Source organism: Petaurus breviceps, unplaced genomic scaffold, assembly GCF_028583685.1.
Source record: "Petaurus breviceps papuanus isolate PSGF00001 unplaced genomic scaffold, PetGlider_PUasm1.0 179, whole genome shotgun sequence".
NCBI lineage: Eukaryota > Metazoa > Chordata > Mammalia > Diprotodontia > Petauridae > Petaurus > Petaurus breviceps.
Window position 1 is genome coordinate 3,117,351 of NW_027185779.1, and position 16,178 is coordinate 3,133,528.

Below are 16,178 nucleotides of genomic sequence, written 5' to 3' on the forward strand. Positions count from 1 at the left end.
ACCCCACCCCCATTTGCGATCATGATCTTATTTGAGCCTAACAGCTCAAAGGGGAAATTTTTGTACCCATTTTATAGAAGAGAAAAATGAGGCTCAAAGGTTGCATGACTAGTGTCAAAAGCAAGATTCAAACTCAAGTCGCCCTAGCTCCAAATTGAATACATTTTCCATGATACCTTGATGTTTCTATCAGGATCCTTCAGATTCTGAATTCACATTTGTTTTCTATATGCCATGTTTCCTTTCTGGTAGGTGTCTATATGACAATGATTATCCAGATCCCATAATTTCTTAGGAAACACCCTAAAAATGTTATCAAAATTAAAAAAAAACTTTGTGCAAGATTCCATAACAACATTACAGGTAATTGCAAAAACAAAGAAAAAAATGAAAGCAACTAAATGTCTGACTACAGAGAATGATTCAATTTTATTGCATTAATAGCATGGAATGCTATAAGTCTATTAATACAAGTATAAGGAAGACAAAGCACTTCTCATAGATCTGACTTTCTTTGTAGAAATGGCTTCCTTCAAAGCTTAGGTCAAATGGCACTTACTATAGGAAGCCTATTCTGATACTTACCTATCCCCCTTTGTCAATGCCCTTTCCCAAGAAAATTGCTTTGTATCTTATAGTTATTTAAATAAAGTATTAGCAAAAATGGTGAAAAAATAAGAAAGTTTTTAAAAATTAAAATAAATTTTAAATAAGGAAAAAAGCTTTCACTGCTTCAAAAGTTGTGCTTTGACCTTCTAAAGTGGCAAATGGACATTTGTGTACTTTGGAACCAGAAACACACATAATTTTTTAAAAGCTTTATAAACACTATAAATAGATCTGCCCCCATTAAGTGCCCATCTGAAAAGGATGCATGTGTTGTAAATAAATGAACTTATGTTTTCTCCTCCAAGACAAACTTCCTCCCTTCCTTCAACCAGTCTTCATATGGTGAGAGCTTGAGTCCCTTCACCATCTGGTCATTCCTTGTCCTCTAGGTGCTTTCTAGTTTATCCCTTACAAATGGAAACTGACATGCACGTATTGAAGTAGGGGAGGAATCATGGCCACAGGATTCCTCTTTCTCACTTCATCTGCTAAATATTCTCATTGTCACCCTCTCTTTTACCTTCATTCCCCACTACTAGGGACTGCTTTCCAATCTCTACTATAACCTTGCATCCTACCTTGCCCCTGAACCAGTCCCATAGCCAGGGGTTCAGTGACCAGACTGGGGAGGGTAGAGAGAAAGAAGGAGAGATTAGATGGAGGGAAAATAAAAACCTCTCTTTCTCTCTGTCCTCATCCCTATCTAGAAGAGACATGGGGGTATTGTGTTACTAGGCAGCTAGGTGGCACAAAAGAAAGAATTCCAGGCCTTAAGTCAGGAAGATCTGAGTTAAAATATTATCTCATACACTTACTAGCTGGGTGATCCTTGGCAAGTCACTTAACCTCTGTTTGTCTCACTTTCCTCATCTGTAAAATGGGGATAATAATAGCACCTACCTGCCAGGGTTGTTGTGAGAATCAAAAGAGGTAATAATTGTACAATGCTTAGCACATGGTAAGCTCTATATAAATGTTAGCTATTGTTTTCCCCACTCTGATGTGGTTCAAGCATTATTTTCCTTACTCCATCAGTTGACTTCCTCACTCAAGTATGGCTTTCCTTTGTAGTCACTGAATTCCACTCCTAAGAAATAATATTTCAAACTGAAGGGGGTGAAGGGAAAGAGAAAATAATAGAAAGAGAAAATTTCAAGAACTCACCTTTCACATTAGTCCCAGAACAACCCAAAATCAGAATCAATTATTATTTGTCTAGAAAGAACCAGGTCCAAGTTCCTCACCTTGCTCTGAAAAGTTATAAAATCCAACTCACTAATTCTCTTGCCTATAGCTCTGAGCCCCCTTCCAGGAAAACTGCCTTTAAAAATATATTTTATAATTAAAAATATATTTTGTAATTGAAAAACTCTCTCTCTCTCACACACACACACACATCCCCTTATTGCCGTTTCTCTACTGCATTTGAGAAATGAAATACTTAGATGAGTAATGAAATGGCTAACCACATTTATCTTTAAAAAGAATAATAGGTATATAGATTTAAACAAACCCTTGAGAAACAGAGATTCTGAGAACAAACTTCTCTTAGAAAGTCAGATATATAGGAATGAAGAGGTGGGAATCATCAGTCTTAGGTCTACTCTTCTGAATGAGTTTAGCAAAAAAGGAAGCACCCAGATATTACATGGGGGCCAGGCACCCTGTGTTATTCACTTCATCATTGCAGATTCACTCCTGCGTCCATGGTACTGTTTCTTTCTTGGCCTCCCCTGTCCTAGTCTCCCACTGTGTGACTTGTCAATATGTAACCTGCTCCACTGATTCCCTCCTGCTCACCTTCCAGTCTCTAATAGAGCTGCCAGTTGTCATGATGGCTACATTGCCAGTCTGTGCAGGAGTTCATGCTCCTAAGCTCTTTATTCCAGACCTTCTGCCCTTTCATTTCACTTACAATAAGAGAGCTAGCTTGTCAGTCAAAGAATGGCCTAGTCAGTCATAGAGTCAGGGCAGTAACTCAGGAGATTGAGGATCATGGCACTGGGGATAGCATATATATATATATATATATATATATATATATATCCAGCATCTTATTACTTCTGCTACTTCTTCATATCCATGGCTAGCATTGTCCACAGTACTTCCAAGTCATTCTTCCATTTTCTGAAGATTTTTTAAGCAGAGGAGTCATGTAACCACACGTATACATAAGGAGATAATGTAACAAATAAGCTATCATAGAGATAGAACAGATAGGACTTGATGGATGATGGCAAAGGAGAGGTGAGAGAGAAGGGTATAAATGATAACCCCAAAGAGACCTCACCAACTCCTCATGGATTCACTTATCATCTCTATTCAGATGATTCTCAATTCTTTGGTGTCTCTGTTGAATTCCATTTCCATATCACCAAATCCCAAAAGTTACATATTTCAAACAGAATGTCCCACAGGTATCTCAAAATCACTCAACATCATGATATCATTGTTCCTCTTCAAAAACAAAGGATGAACAACAATTATCATTACAGATCTTTATAGACCACACAGCTAAATCAGTAAGTACTGCCATTCATAGATGTAATCTTCTTTTTGAGAATCACAGAGCTTAGTGTTTCTGTCAAATGTTCTCTAGTTTTGGGTGGAACCCATAACCTTTGAGGTGAACAAGGGACTGCCAATCCCAGCATTCATCAGCGAATAGAGTCAGCTGCTAGAATAACATTGCCCTATCAAAAATAAACTTATGCTAACAGTAAGGAATCTTTAGAAAACATTTCAAAGATTTTGTACTTGCTTTTAGGACAGGAGAATAAAAGGTTCTGTACTGGATCAACTGGTATGGACATGTGGAGGGGGAAAGAAACTAGGTTGGCAGTAATGGAAAGAGAAAAATGACTACTCTCTTGGCAGGACCAAATAAGAACTGAGACCTTCCCCCAAGGGATTCCCCTAGCATACTGGGAAATATTCCATCCTCCCACAGATCCCCAAGGGTCTCTGGAGTACCTTCCTCTTAGAATTAGTCTCATAGTCCATCTTCCTCTTAACCATATTCCCATTCCTATGTTCCCCCACCACACCCTGCCTCTACCTCTTCAACCCCTTCCCCAAGTTCTAGGAGCCACTACCAGCCGCTTGAAGTAGGAGAGACTCCATCTGCATTGCCCAGCAGGTAGGGGAGATGGTTTCCTAGTTACTAAGCTGGAACTGCAAATTCATTTCCTCATGGAAATACCATTATATGTGAATATTTTTAGTACAGTGTTACAATTCAAGTACATTATAGGTTTGGTAGGTTTTTGTGGGCTGACTTAAGAATTAAACCTCCAATTATAACATTGTTTCCCTGGAGAAACATGGAGCAACTTCTAAACAAACAGTTTACAAATGAACTCTTGTATAATCCATCCATAAGTTTAAGATTGTCTGTGTTTCTTCTCATGAATGAACAAGTAAAAGTGAAATGGAAATAGTATATCAGTTATTTTGATGAGTGTGATACCGGAAAAAAAAAGTTGTGAGCATAAACAAAAAAAAAAAATGATGCTTAGTCTAAAAAGAAATTGGGGAAGTAATTAAGGAAACAATTTAACAAAAATAGAAACTGGTATTACCACAATCAGGAAGATGGGGCAATTGATGTTTGGGACAGGAAGGTAGCATTTGCTGCCAGTTGTCCAACCAGGGGCATCAGCTAGACACCCTGCCCCTTGAGTTTGCCTATAGGAAGTTTCTAAAACCAAAGTAGCCCATGCTGCTGGTCTTATGTCAGTGGAACAGAGTTTGGTGGATTATCAAGATAGAGAACGAAAGGATCAGTGAGATCTCCTTGGGACAGAGTAGAGTAGCCCTAGAAAACCTTGTTATCTAGGTATCATTCTCTATGTGCTTGTGGTTATGATCACCTATTTTGTGTTATTTCCTTTCCAGATTTCTTACACCTTGCCTCAACCCAACTCTCTCTCTCTCTCTCTCTCTCTCTCTCTCTCTCTCTCTCTCTCTCTCTCTCTCTCTCTCTCTCTCTCTCTCTCTCTTTTCTCTCTCTCTCTCTTTCTCTCTCTCTCTCTCTCTCTCTCTCTCTCTCTCTCTCTCCCTCTCTCTCTCTCTCTCTCTCTCTCTCTCTCTCTCTCTCTCTCTCTCTCTCTCTCTCTCTCTCCCCATCTCTTTCTCTGTCTCTCTCTGTCTCTGTCTCTCTCTCACACACAGACACACGCACAGTCATGAACATACAAAACATACTCTACAAATCAGTGACTGACTCCCTTGCTATTCCTTGCACGAGATACTTTGTCTCCTGACTCCAGGTGTTTTCACTGACTGTCCTCGTGCCTAGAATTCTCTCCCTCCACATTTCCACATCCTGGTTTCTTATTTGAATCCCTATCAACCCACCTACCCCAAAGACCCAAGGACATAACTTTCTACCTCTTCCATTTGCTCCATAAGCAACACACTTCCTTTCATCTTAAATGTTTCCATTTCCTACTCCTTTCATCTTCTGGTTCCCACTGAGACCTGTCAGCTCTCTCCTGCTCTAACAATTCAGCCTCTCTTCCCATTCTTTTTAACACTTGCAGCAATTTCCCTCATTCCCCTTCATCTCACTAGTTAGGTGGAGGAGTTGGAATACTCCTTGCTACCCATTGTCACTTCTAGGTTCTACCACTACCAATATTACTGAATAACATTTGCTCCTTTGAAACCCATATAAGCCACATCTTCTACCCAATCAAAATCCTGGAGCTGTCATTTGAAAACTTCCAGAACATCTCCCTTCCTTCCTCAATTAGCTCAGTACCTGTCTCACAATAGTTCTCTCCTCCCCAACTTCTGCCTTCTACTAAGGGTCTTCAACATATATATTGATGGGATGGGGTGAAACCAAGATGATGGCATATAGGCAGCAAATCATCTGACCTCTCAGCAACTTTAAAGTAACTCCTCTAATAAAATGTTAGATCATCAGAACCAACAAGATGTCAGAGTGAGATATTTTTTCCAGTCTAAGACAACTTAAGATTTTAAAAAGAGAGGTCTGTGACATCAGAGTGGGGGCTGGCCTGAAGCACAACAGCAGCACTAGTAGTAGGCTTTGGAGGCATGTACAAGAGCTTCAGCAACAGCAGCTTCAGGAACTCTCAGCCCAGAGATGGTAAGGGTAAGGATAATTGCTCAGAAAGAGATTATAGGGGACTCTTTGCTGTCAATGGGTGTATTTGACACTAACTTATATGTCTATTGCTAATATATTGTTCTGGAGCAGGAAAGAACAATTCCAGGGTAAAGAGTGTGTTATTGTCAGCCACTAGGGAGCAGGGTCCCTAGTCACAGTTCTAAGGCAGAAAGGAGCACTAGCACTGGTAGCTTCAGGAGATCAGGGTCATAGTTCCAATGACAAAAGGAATATCAGCATTTGTGGCTACAGGGGAGCAGGGGCCCTTCCTAGGTAAAGATCAGAGAGCAGTGGCCACACCCTTCCCTGGATCACTCCATTTTGAAAGAACCAAAAACTTGCAGGTCCCCAGAACTATCACTGAAAATAGCAGCATGAAAAGTCTAAGGCTTGGGACAATGCCTCCCTACCCCCAGGTAAACAGAGCCCAACTTTAACAAAAAATTCAAAATAGACTGAGAAAATAAGCAAATAACAATAACAAAAAAGAACTTTACAATAAAAAGCTACCACAGTGACAGGGAAGAACAAAACATACACTCAGAAGAAGAAAACAATATGAAAATAGATACAAGCAAAGTGTCAAAGAAAAATACTAATTGGACCCAAGCCCAATAAGATTGTATGGAGGTTAAAGAAAAAGTTAATAGTAGTAGATGAAAGATTGGGAAAAGAAATGAGAGTGATACAAGAAAATTATGAAAAGAGATTTAGTAGCTTGGTAAAAGAGGTCCAAAAAATACTGGAAAAAAAATAACACCTTAAAAATAGAATTGGCCTAATGGTAAATGAAACACAAAAAAAATTGCTGAAGAAAAGAACTCCTTAAAAAACAGAATAGGTCAAATGGGAAAAGAAGTACAAAAATTCACTGAAGAAAATAATTCCTGAAAAATTATAATTAGGGGCGGCTAGGTGGCACAGTGAGTAAAGTGCCAGCCCCAGAGTCAGGAGGACCCGAGTTTGGTTCTGGCCTCAGACACTTAACACCCACACAAAGAAAGTAGCTGTGTAACCTTGGCCAAGTTACTTAACCCCAATTTCCCTCCAAAAAAGCAAAAAAAAATTATAATTGGGCAAGTGAAAGCTAATGACCCCATGAGACATCGTAATATTAATGGGATTTAAGATCTTCCCTGCCCATTAATAGGCCTCACATGGAGCCCATTAAGGGAAGTTTGCTTAGGGGAGGCTCACTTGTAGGAAGAAAGCTTTTGCTAATTTCTAATTAGGCACTGAATCATAAGGGTTGTGATATCTTCTGGTTCTGCGAAATGTATATATACTCTGAGTTGGTATTTTGCTTTGGGGGCTCGCTTATGAGAAGGATATTGTGATTCCCTGGTCAAGATTCTGAGTGGCTGTATGTTCAGAGCTCCCTGACTGCCCAGATGTAAAGGTTCTCTCAATCCAGGGATGTATGTAAAGTATATAGTTGATTCAGGCAGTCAGAGCCTTGTCTGTTGGTCTTTATTTCTCTGCTTGTATTTTCTCTGAAGTTCAGGGTGCTGACTTTTCCCCTGAACTAGACAGCAATCTTTCCTAGTAAAGCAGATCAAAGAACCTGTGCTAGCAGCCATCCTGGGTGTGCTATAGACATCAAGAAATAACAATACAAGTCAAAAGAATGAAAAATCGAAGAAAATATGAAATATCTCATTAGAAAAACAACTGACATGGAAAATGGATCAAGGAGAGATCATTTAAGAATTATTGAACTACCTGAAGTTCATCATAAAAAAAAAAGGGCATAGGCAACATGTTTCAGGAAATTATGAAGGAAAACTGTCCCCATACCTTAGATCCACAAGGCAAAGTAGAAACGGAAAGAATCCATTGATTCCTTCTTGAAAGAGATGACAAAATGAAAACTTCTATGAATATTATGGCCAAATTCCAGAGCTCCCAGGTCAAAGAGAAAATATTGAAAGCAGCCAGAAATAATTAAAATATCATGGAACCACAGTCAAAATCACACAAGGTTTAGCATCTTCCACATTGAAAGATCGGAAAGCTTGGAATATGATATTTAAAAAGCCAAATGAACTAGGATTACAACCAAGAATAATCTATCTAGAAAAAAAAACTGAATATGATCCTTTAGGGGAATAAACATTTAAGGAAATAAAGGACTTTCAAGCATTCCTGAGGAAAAGACCAGAGCTGAATAGAAAATTTGATTTTCAAACATAAGACTCAAGAGAAAAATAAAAAGATAATAAGGAAAAGGGGTCTCAATAATGATACACTCATTTCTAAATGGGAAGATGGTGCATGTAACTCCTAAGAACTGTATAATTATTAGGACAGTTAGAAAAAGCCTATATATATATATATATATATATATATATACATGGGGCATGAACTTGAATCAATTGTGTTGGGATGCTCTCCAAAAAAAATAATGAAGTGGTGAGGAAAGGGAATGTATTGGGGAAAAGGGGAAATGGAGAGGTAGAATGCAGAAAGTTCTCTCATACAAACGGGGAACACAAAGCAGAGCTTTTACCAAAGTGCGGGGTAGATGATTAAAAGAATTATTTTGTATTCTACTTCTCATCTCTTTGACACTACCCCGTGCTATCCTTTCAACTTGAGATGTTCTTACTCCTTACCTCTGTCTTTTAGAATTCTTAGCTTCTTTTGAGGTTTATCTCGGGCACCACCTCTTAGAGGAAGCCCACGTGACCCCTCTGATTGTTATCGTTCCCTACCTCCTCAGATCATCTTGTACTTAACTTGTCTGTGTAAATATTCTATATCCCAGTAAATTTTAAATTCCTTGGGCAGAGACTGTTTTTCATTTTATTTTTGTATCCCTAGTAATGTTTGTAAAGTACTTACCATAGTGCCTGAAACATACTGGGTATTTAATAAATGCTTGTTCCTTTCCTTCCTCCCATAGGGCCTGGCATATGGTAAGTGGTTAATAAAATTTGTTGAATTAAATCCTAAATTTTTTAAATGGTTAACTTGGATATATAAATATAAGATGAAGTACAAAATTGATTGGGTGAGGAAATGACTAAATACTAGAAATAGGTCTGTTAAATGAAGGAGAGGTAAACTGCAAGAAAAAAGTATTATGCAGATATTGTTAGAATAATGCATATTTTAACCAATCAGCACATTATCCAATAGCAAATCAAAGTGATAGAAAGAACACCAGCTTTGGAATAAGAGAACAAAAGTTGAGATACTATCTTTGGTAATATTGGCCACCTGATGACCTTAGACAAGTCACTTAACATCCCTACACACCAGTTTCCTCATTGCAAAATAAAGGAATTGTACTAGATGTCCTATGCTGTGCATTCCAATTCTAGATCTATAATACTATGAATTTCTATTTTGAGGAGGGAAAGGAAACCAGACTTGTGATTTTACTGACATAGGGAATACCTATGTAGAAATTCCCTCTACCAATGCAGGTTGATACCTTCTCTGCAATTGACAGTTTTAGAGTTACCTGAGCCACTAGGAGATTAAATGACTTTCCAATGTTCACAAAACTAATGTGTCAGAGGCAGGATTTGATACCAGGTCTTCCTGATTCTAAGACCAGGTCTCTTTTTGCTATGCCACGATTCCTCTAGAGTTTCACTTTTCCAGTAGAATATTTATTACCAGTCAAACAGTTCATGATTTAGGGTTAGAAATTATCTTAGAAGGCATCTAATCTTAACCTTCTCAACTTATACACATTTATACATATGATCCATTAAAGTTAAGTGAGTTGCCCAATGTCTTATAGGCAGTAACTAGCAGAGTGAGGTTTTGAACCCAGGTTCTTGGACTGAATCCAGTGTTCTTTTCACTACAGGATGCTGCCTCTCATTAGTGGAGTCTGATCATGATTGAGTCCAATTAGAGATTATTATTTGAAGCATTACTACTGATGCCAATTTTTGTTATCCAGTCATAAATCTATATGTACACATATGTGTGTACATATGTGTATATATATGTATGTGTATATATCTCTTTTTTTCTACCAGTCACACTGTTTGATACTTTAGGAGGGCATATCTCAAATAAGGTTCACTTTCATTCCATGGGAGATGAACAAAGGTGATTTGGAACAACAAAGGTCCCCAGAGATCTTGGTTCCATCAGAATCAAGCAATGAAGGCTGATTGGAGAGGTAAGTTCCAAGTGTCAGTGGGATCCAACATATTCAAATAGATCAAATAAAATCAATAATGAAATTATTTAAACTATTAAGTCTACATTAATGAAACTTTTAACAATCAAGATCTGTGATTTAATCGATGTGGAGAACCTCTGATTTATAAACATCATTCACCTATGCAGATAAGCATCTTGCATGTAACATGTTCTCAGTGTTATCTGGGACACTTGGATATTATTGTTGTTCATCCTTCATTTAGAAGACCAATGACATCATGGGTAATGTGTTGACTTGGTGGGAAATGGATTTAATGGAGACAGGGTTGCACAAAGTCATTAGTCTCATTCTCTCTTCCAGAGTCATTAAAGCCCAACAGCAAGACAAAAGTCAAAATTACTGGAGATGACTCAGGACACAATGAATGGCGTTGGCAGTTTTGACATCTGATCAAGCTCTAAACACTCCACAGCACAACCTTCAGCCACCTTCATGACTGTTGGAAGAAATTGCTTTCATCAGCCATTCCACCAAGGGAAGTCTGAGTGTCAAAATCAGATAAAGTGAAGAGTGGCAAGACAAGACTTTACACTGATATTAGTCCCCTACAATCCAGCTTTTGACTTCATCATCCCACCAAACAGCTCTTTCCAAAGTTACTAATGATTTCAAATGGTAACAAATCCATTAGCATAGCACAGTTCCTGGCATACAGTCAGTTATTAAGCATTTATTAAATACCTACTATATTCCAGGTACTGTGTTAAGCATTGGTGATACAAAAAGAGGCAAAAGACTGTCCCTGTCCTTGAGGAGCTCACAGTCTAATGGAGGAGACGAAAATCCAATAAACATGTATAAAGCATAAATAATAAATAATTAACTGAGAGAAGATACTAAAATGAAAAGGGATTGGGAAAGACATCCTATAAAAGATGGTATTTTAGTTGGGACTTCAAGGAAGCCAGGGAAGCCAGGAAGAGGAGTTGAAAAGAGAGAGCATTCCAGCCATGGAAGACAGTCAAAGAAAACACCCATAACTCAGAGATGGAATGTCTTACTTTTGGAGCAGCATGGAAGACAGTGTCATTAGATCAAAGAGCCTATGGAAGGGTTTAAGGTATAAGACTGAGGGGCGGCCAGCTAGCACAGCAAGTAAGAGCACTGGCCCCAGAGTCAGGATAACCTGGGATCGAGTTTGGGCTCAGACACTTAGCACCCACCCAGAAACACCTGGCCGTGTAACCTTGAGCAAGTTACTTAACCCCAATTGCTTAGGGGTGGCCAGGTGGCTCAGTGAGTAAGAGCACCGGCCCCAGAGTTGGGATGACATGGGATTGAATCCAGTCTCTGATACTTAGCACCACACCCAGAAATAACTGGCTTTGTAATTTTGAGCAAGTTACTTAATCCCAATTGCTTAAAGAAAAAAAAAAAACAAGGTATAAGACTGAAAAGGAGGTGGTGGTTATAGAAGGGTTTTGAACAGCTGAACACCAGAAGATTTTTTTACTTGCTCCTGGAACCAGGGAAGTTTATAGAGTAGGGAATGACTTGATTAGACCTGTACTTTAAAACAATCACTTTGGATGTCGAATGGAGGATGACTAGGAATGGGGTGGGCAGACCCACCAGCAGGTTATTGCAATAGTTCAGGCTTGAGAAGGTAAGAGTCTGCCTCAGAGTGGTGGCAGTGTCAGAAGAAAGAATGGATGTATGGGAGAGATGTTGCAAAGGTGAAATAAGCAGGTCCTGGCAACAGATTGTATATAAGGGATGGGAGATAGTGAGGAGTTGAGAATGACGCCTAGGCTGTGAACCTGGAGGCTGGTGGTGTCTCATCAGTAATATGGAATTTATGAGGGAGAGAAGATTTAGGGGAAAAGTTCAGTTTTGGTCATATTGAGTTTAAGATGATACTGAACATCCTATTCCAAATAGGTATCTGAAAGGCAGTTGGAGGTAAAAGACTCAGCAAAGAAGTTAAGATAGGTAGATTTGAGACTGTCAGCATAGAGATAGTAATTAATTCCATGGGAGGTAATGAGATTACCACCTAATGGAGACTAGAGGGAAAAGAAAAGAGGGCCCAGGAAAGAACCCTGTGGGACACCTATGATTACAATGCATGATCTGAATGAAGACCCAGCAAAAGAGATTGAGAAGGAGTGGTCTGATAGAGAGGAGCAGAACCAGGAGGAAATGAAGAGAATGTCAAGGAGAAGAGGATCATCACCAGTATCAAAGGTTGCAGAGAGGTCAAGAAGAATGAATTAGTAGAAACAGAGAGATTGAATATGAGAGAGAAGGTGGGGATAACTAAGGGAGCAATCTGATGGACCAGACAAGATGGAATGGCATCTCTTGCAGAGGGGTCTGCCTTAGTAAGGAGTAGGGCCATTTTTTTTCAATGTGAGATAGGGATGAGGGAGAAAATAGTAACAGAATGCATCTGGTGCATAGAGTCAATAAATGCCTATTGACTGACTTTGTACTCAAAAGCAAAATCCTCCTCTGAGGACAGGTGGATTCAACAGTCTGCTACAAAGTATGATTTTTAAACAAAGAAACTCAGCATCCCTTGACAAGTCTCCTGAGGGAAAAGGGTGATCTATCTTAGACTTAAAGACATCCATTCTCCTGAAGAGTTTGGGGCTCCATTGGTGCAATACATTTGACTCTCTCCAGAAGTGGTTGTAATAAGAATGGAGAGTCTCCCAGATTCTAGGACCATGAAGCACCTCTCCTACATTTTCTCAAATCTTCCCCATTATGTCCTTTATATTTATGCTATTCCTCACCCAGTGGAGTATCTTTACAAGACTGGGAACTGAAATCCTAACAGGCAATGACTTCTGAAGCAATGCTAATAGTGTGAATGAGAACCTATTTAGACGAAGAGTGGTTCAAGACAGCCTCGTCTGGGAGGCCAGGAACATTTGCAAAGATTATAACCAGGAGTACAGATTACTTGCTCTGACTTAAAAGTTCTCTTTTCTTTCCTTTTTCTTTCACAGTCAATTAAAGCTGACCTGTCTAGGGATCAAAATGTCTTTGGAGAATTTGGGATTATTAGCGACATCAGTTCTTTTACTGTAAAAAGAACTGATGTGTTATGAGCAGGCAACCAGGCCACATTGAGACACCAGTAAGACCCTCCTGTAAGTACAGCTTTAGGACTGTGGCCAACCAAATTGGATTTGACCATTAGCCCACCTAACTGGGTTGAATGACCTAATTTCATCTTTGTCCTTTCCCACTCAATACATTGTAATAATACTAAATGACTACTTTTCCTGGCAAATGGTTTTACGTGCTAATCTCCTTTATCCCACAGTAGCAATGGCTTTGCAAAGATGAACATTCTCTTTTTCCAAGCTTAAGTTGATGGGATAGTGATAAGCTCTGCTGGAATTCCTGTCTGGGTGTTTGTTCTCAATAGTCTGGGTGGCAGTAAGAGCCAGTGGAAATCACTCAACGCTTAAATGTTCTTTGTCTACATCTCCCTCTCTACCCTGTTTTCCCTTTTTTTCCCCCTCTTTCATATAGGTTGTAAGAGTATTGGGGGGGCGGGGAACGACTGGTAAGGCTACTTTTGAATTTTTTACCTTTCCATTTAAAGCATTTTTTTAAGCCATAAAAAAAAAAAAAGAACTCATACTGATGATCTGGTAGGGAAATTACTACTTTGCATTTTTGAAGAGTTAGTCAGGGATGTTTCTGAATTTGGAAACTTACTCTGAACTGTATGCTTGTGGATGTTTTCTGAAAAAGGCTTATTCAAAACACATAGCTGCTTGTCACTGGTTTGGAAAATATAATCTATGATGATGAGACTGCTAGAAATAAGTTTATAAGAAATTCTTATTCAGAGCTGTCCAACTTGTAAGGAAAGAATTGATATTTTAATAACACTGATCAGAATGGTACTAAGTCACTCAAATGCCTTTTTATGACTCTCTTACACTAGTTTAACTATGTCAAGTTATTTGAAATTTTAAAAACTGAGTACAGTGTTTCTGAAACTTGAGTTACTTATCTTGAGTTTCTTCCCTGAGGCAAGAAGAGCATTTTAGAATGGTTAAAACAAGGCATTCTATGGTCTGGAATTCAGGAGAAATAAATTCTAACACTAACCGAAGCTAAATGAATTCTAGGGAACATATCTTCATATAACTGCATCAAATTTTATTCCCCCATAAAATGGTTTAGATAAATAGAAGAAGAAATTTTCTATTTCCTGTTCTATTGACCTTGATATTTTATATTTGGGAAAAGATTCTTCCATTTCATTTAAGTTTTCGGTTTTGGTGGCATATAATTGGGCATAATTATTTCTTACAATTTCCCTTATTTCCTCTGCATTTATTTGAATCATTTCCTTCTCATTTTCATTTAAATATTTTAATTTTATTTTTATTTTTGATCAATAGATTGTTTATTTTCTTGATATTTTCAAAAAGAAAACAGTGGTCAGTTTTATTTCTCATTGTAATAACAGCTATCAATTTTGCTCATCTCATTCAATTTTCAGAATTTTTATTATACTTGTTGGGGACTTTGTTGAATTTCTAGCATTTTATTTGCATATTCAATTCACTGACATTTTCTTTATCTTTTCTTTTGATATACGCTACAAACAAGAATTTGTTTAGCACTATTTACCACATTCTATGCTTGATGAAAGTGTTTGGTATGTTGTTTCATTGTTATTATTTTCTTTAACATAATAGTTCATTATTTTGTGATTTGTTTTTGACCCACTCTTTCTGTAAGATGATTTTTTAATTTGAATCCTTTCTTCACATTTCCTTTTTTTGATTACAAAGTAGTTTGTAAAGAATATGTTGGCTATTTCTGCCTTTTTATTTATGAGTTCTAAATGTCTTACTATATAGCAAAGTTCTATCTATTTATTTATGACTTCCAAATGTCTTAGTGTATAGTGAAGTTTTGTAAAGATTTCATGCAACGCTGAAAAGAGTTTATTCTTTAAGATTTCCATTCAATGACAGTCAGTGGTCTATCACATCTAATAGTCTGTTTGGATCCTTAGCTTCTTTCTTTTTAATTTTTCTCTTACATTAGAAACATACCTATCTCAATAAGGGTAGTGCTATGATAGAATAAATTATATATGAAAGCACTGTAGAAGTACATTTTAAGCCAAAAAAAAAAAAAAGAGAGAGGGAAGGAAAGGAAATGCAAAGAAAAAGAAAGATGGGAGGATGAGAGGAAGGGAAGGAGGATGAGAGAGGAAAAGGGAGGAAGGAAGGGAGGAGAGAGACAGAGAAGGGGAATAAGGAAGGGGGTAAAGAGAGAGAGCAGAGAGACAAAGACTTTTGACAAGAAAAGTTCTCTCAATTAAAAAGGACAGTAGCAAGTAATAATGATGAGACCTTAGAGAAATTATTTAATTCTTTAGTGTATTGGGATCATTATATAATTCTACTACAAATGCTAAAAAAAAAAATTAAACACTTTTTTAAAAAAACTACCTCTAATAACAGTGATTGTATTTAAAGTTTCCCATTATAAATGCGTAGAAATATCATATGCATGTGTGATCTGGAATCTCTCAGCCAAGTACTGGAGAATATCTTCAGTGATTAAGTGAAAATGAATCTCACCTAGGGACTGAAGGAAATAAGTATGTTTGAGAATAGCTTCAACATTTAATGTGCATGGGTTTGTGATGGGACTGCCTTAAAGTTGTAATCCTTTAAAAAGGTCCTAAATGAAGTAGATAACTAATTTGTCATGTAGAAAGCCTTCTCCCATTACAACCTTAGTGTTTTGGACAGGTCAGACACTGCTTTGTTGTTCTACATGACCACGGCCATGTGACTGCAGCTGAATAGCCTGAAATGGCCAAAGGTTAAAATGTGAGAATTTTGTGTTTTTAGACAGTTCTTATGCCTGTTGGAAAGTTAATTAGGAAGTGAAACCATAAGCAGTTGACAGCGAGCATTGTTCGCCACTAGCACACTGTGACAAACACCACTGAAAGGTACTTCACTTTCTTTTGTAAACAGAAAGGTAAGGAATTCGCACAAAAATGTATTGGTGAAGATCTGCTTTTCATCAGGGCCTAACTGAATAGTAAACAACAGAAATAACTTGTTTTAATAAAGTGTGGTGTTGAAACATTTATCAGCAAGCTCTTTCTCCCAATTTCAAAAGGTCTGTTTGGGGAAGAAAAACCCTTGCCTTGAAGGAACCCAATCCAAAATTTAGTTAGAATGTTTTCTTCAGGTCAAGGTCAAGAAACTTAAGGAAAATCTGACTTGAGGGTAAGCA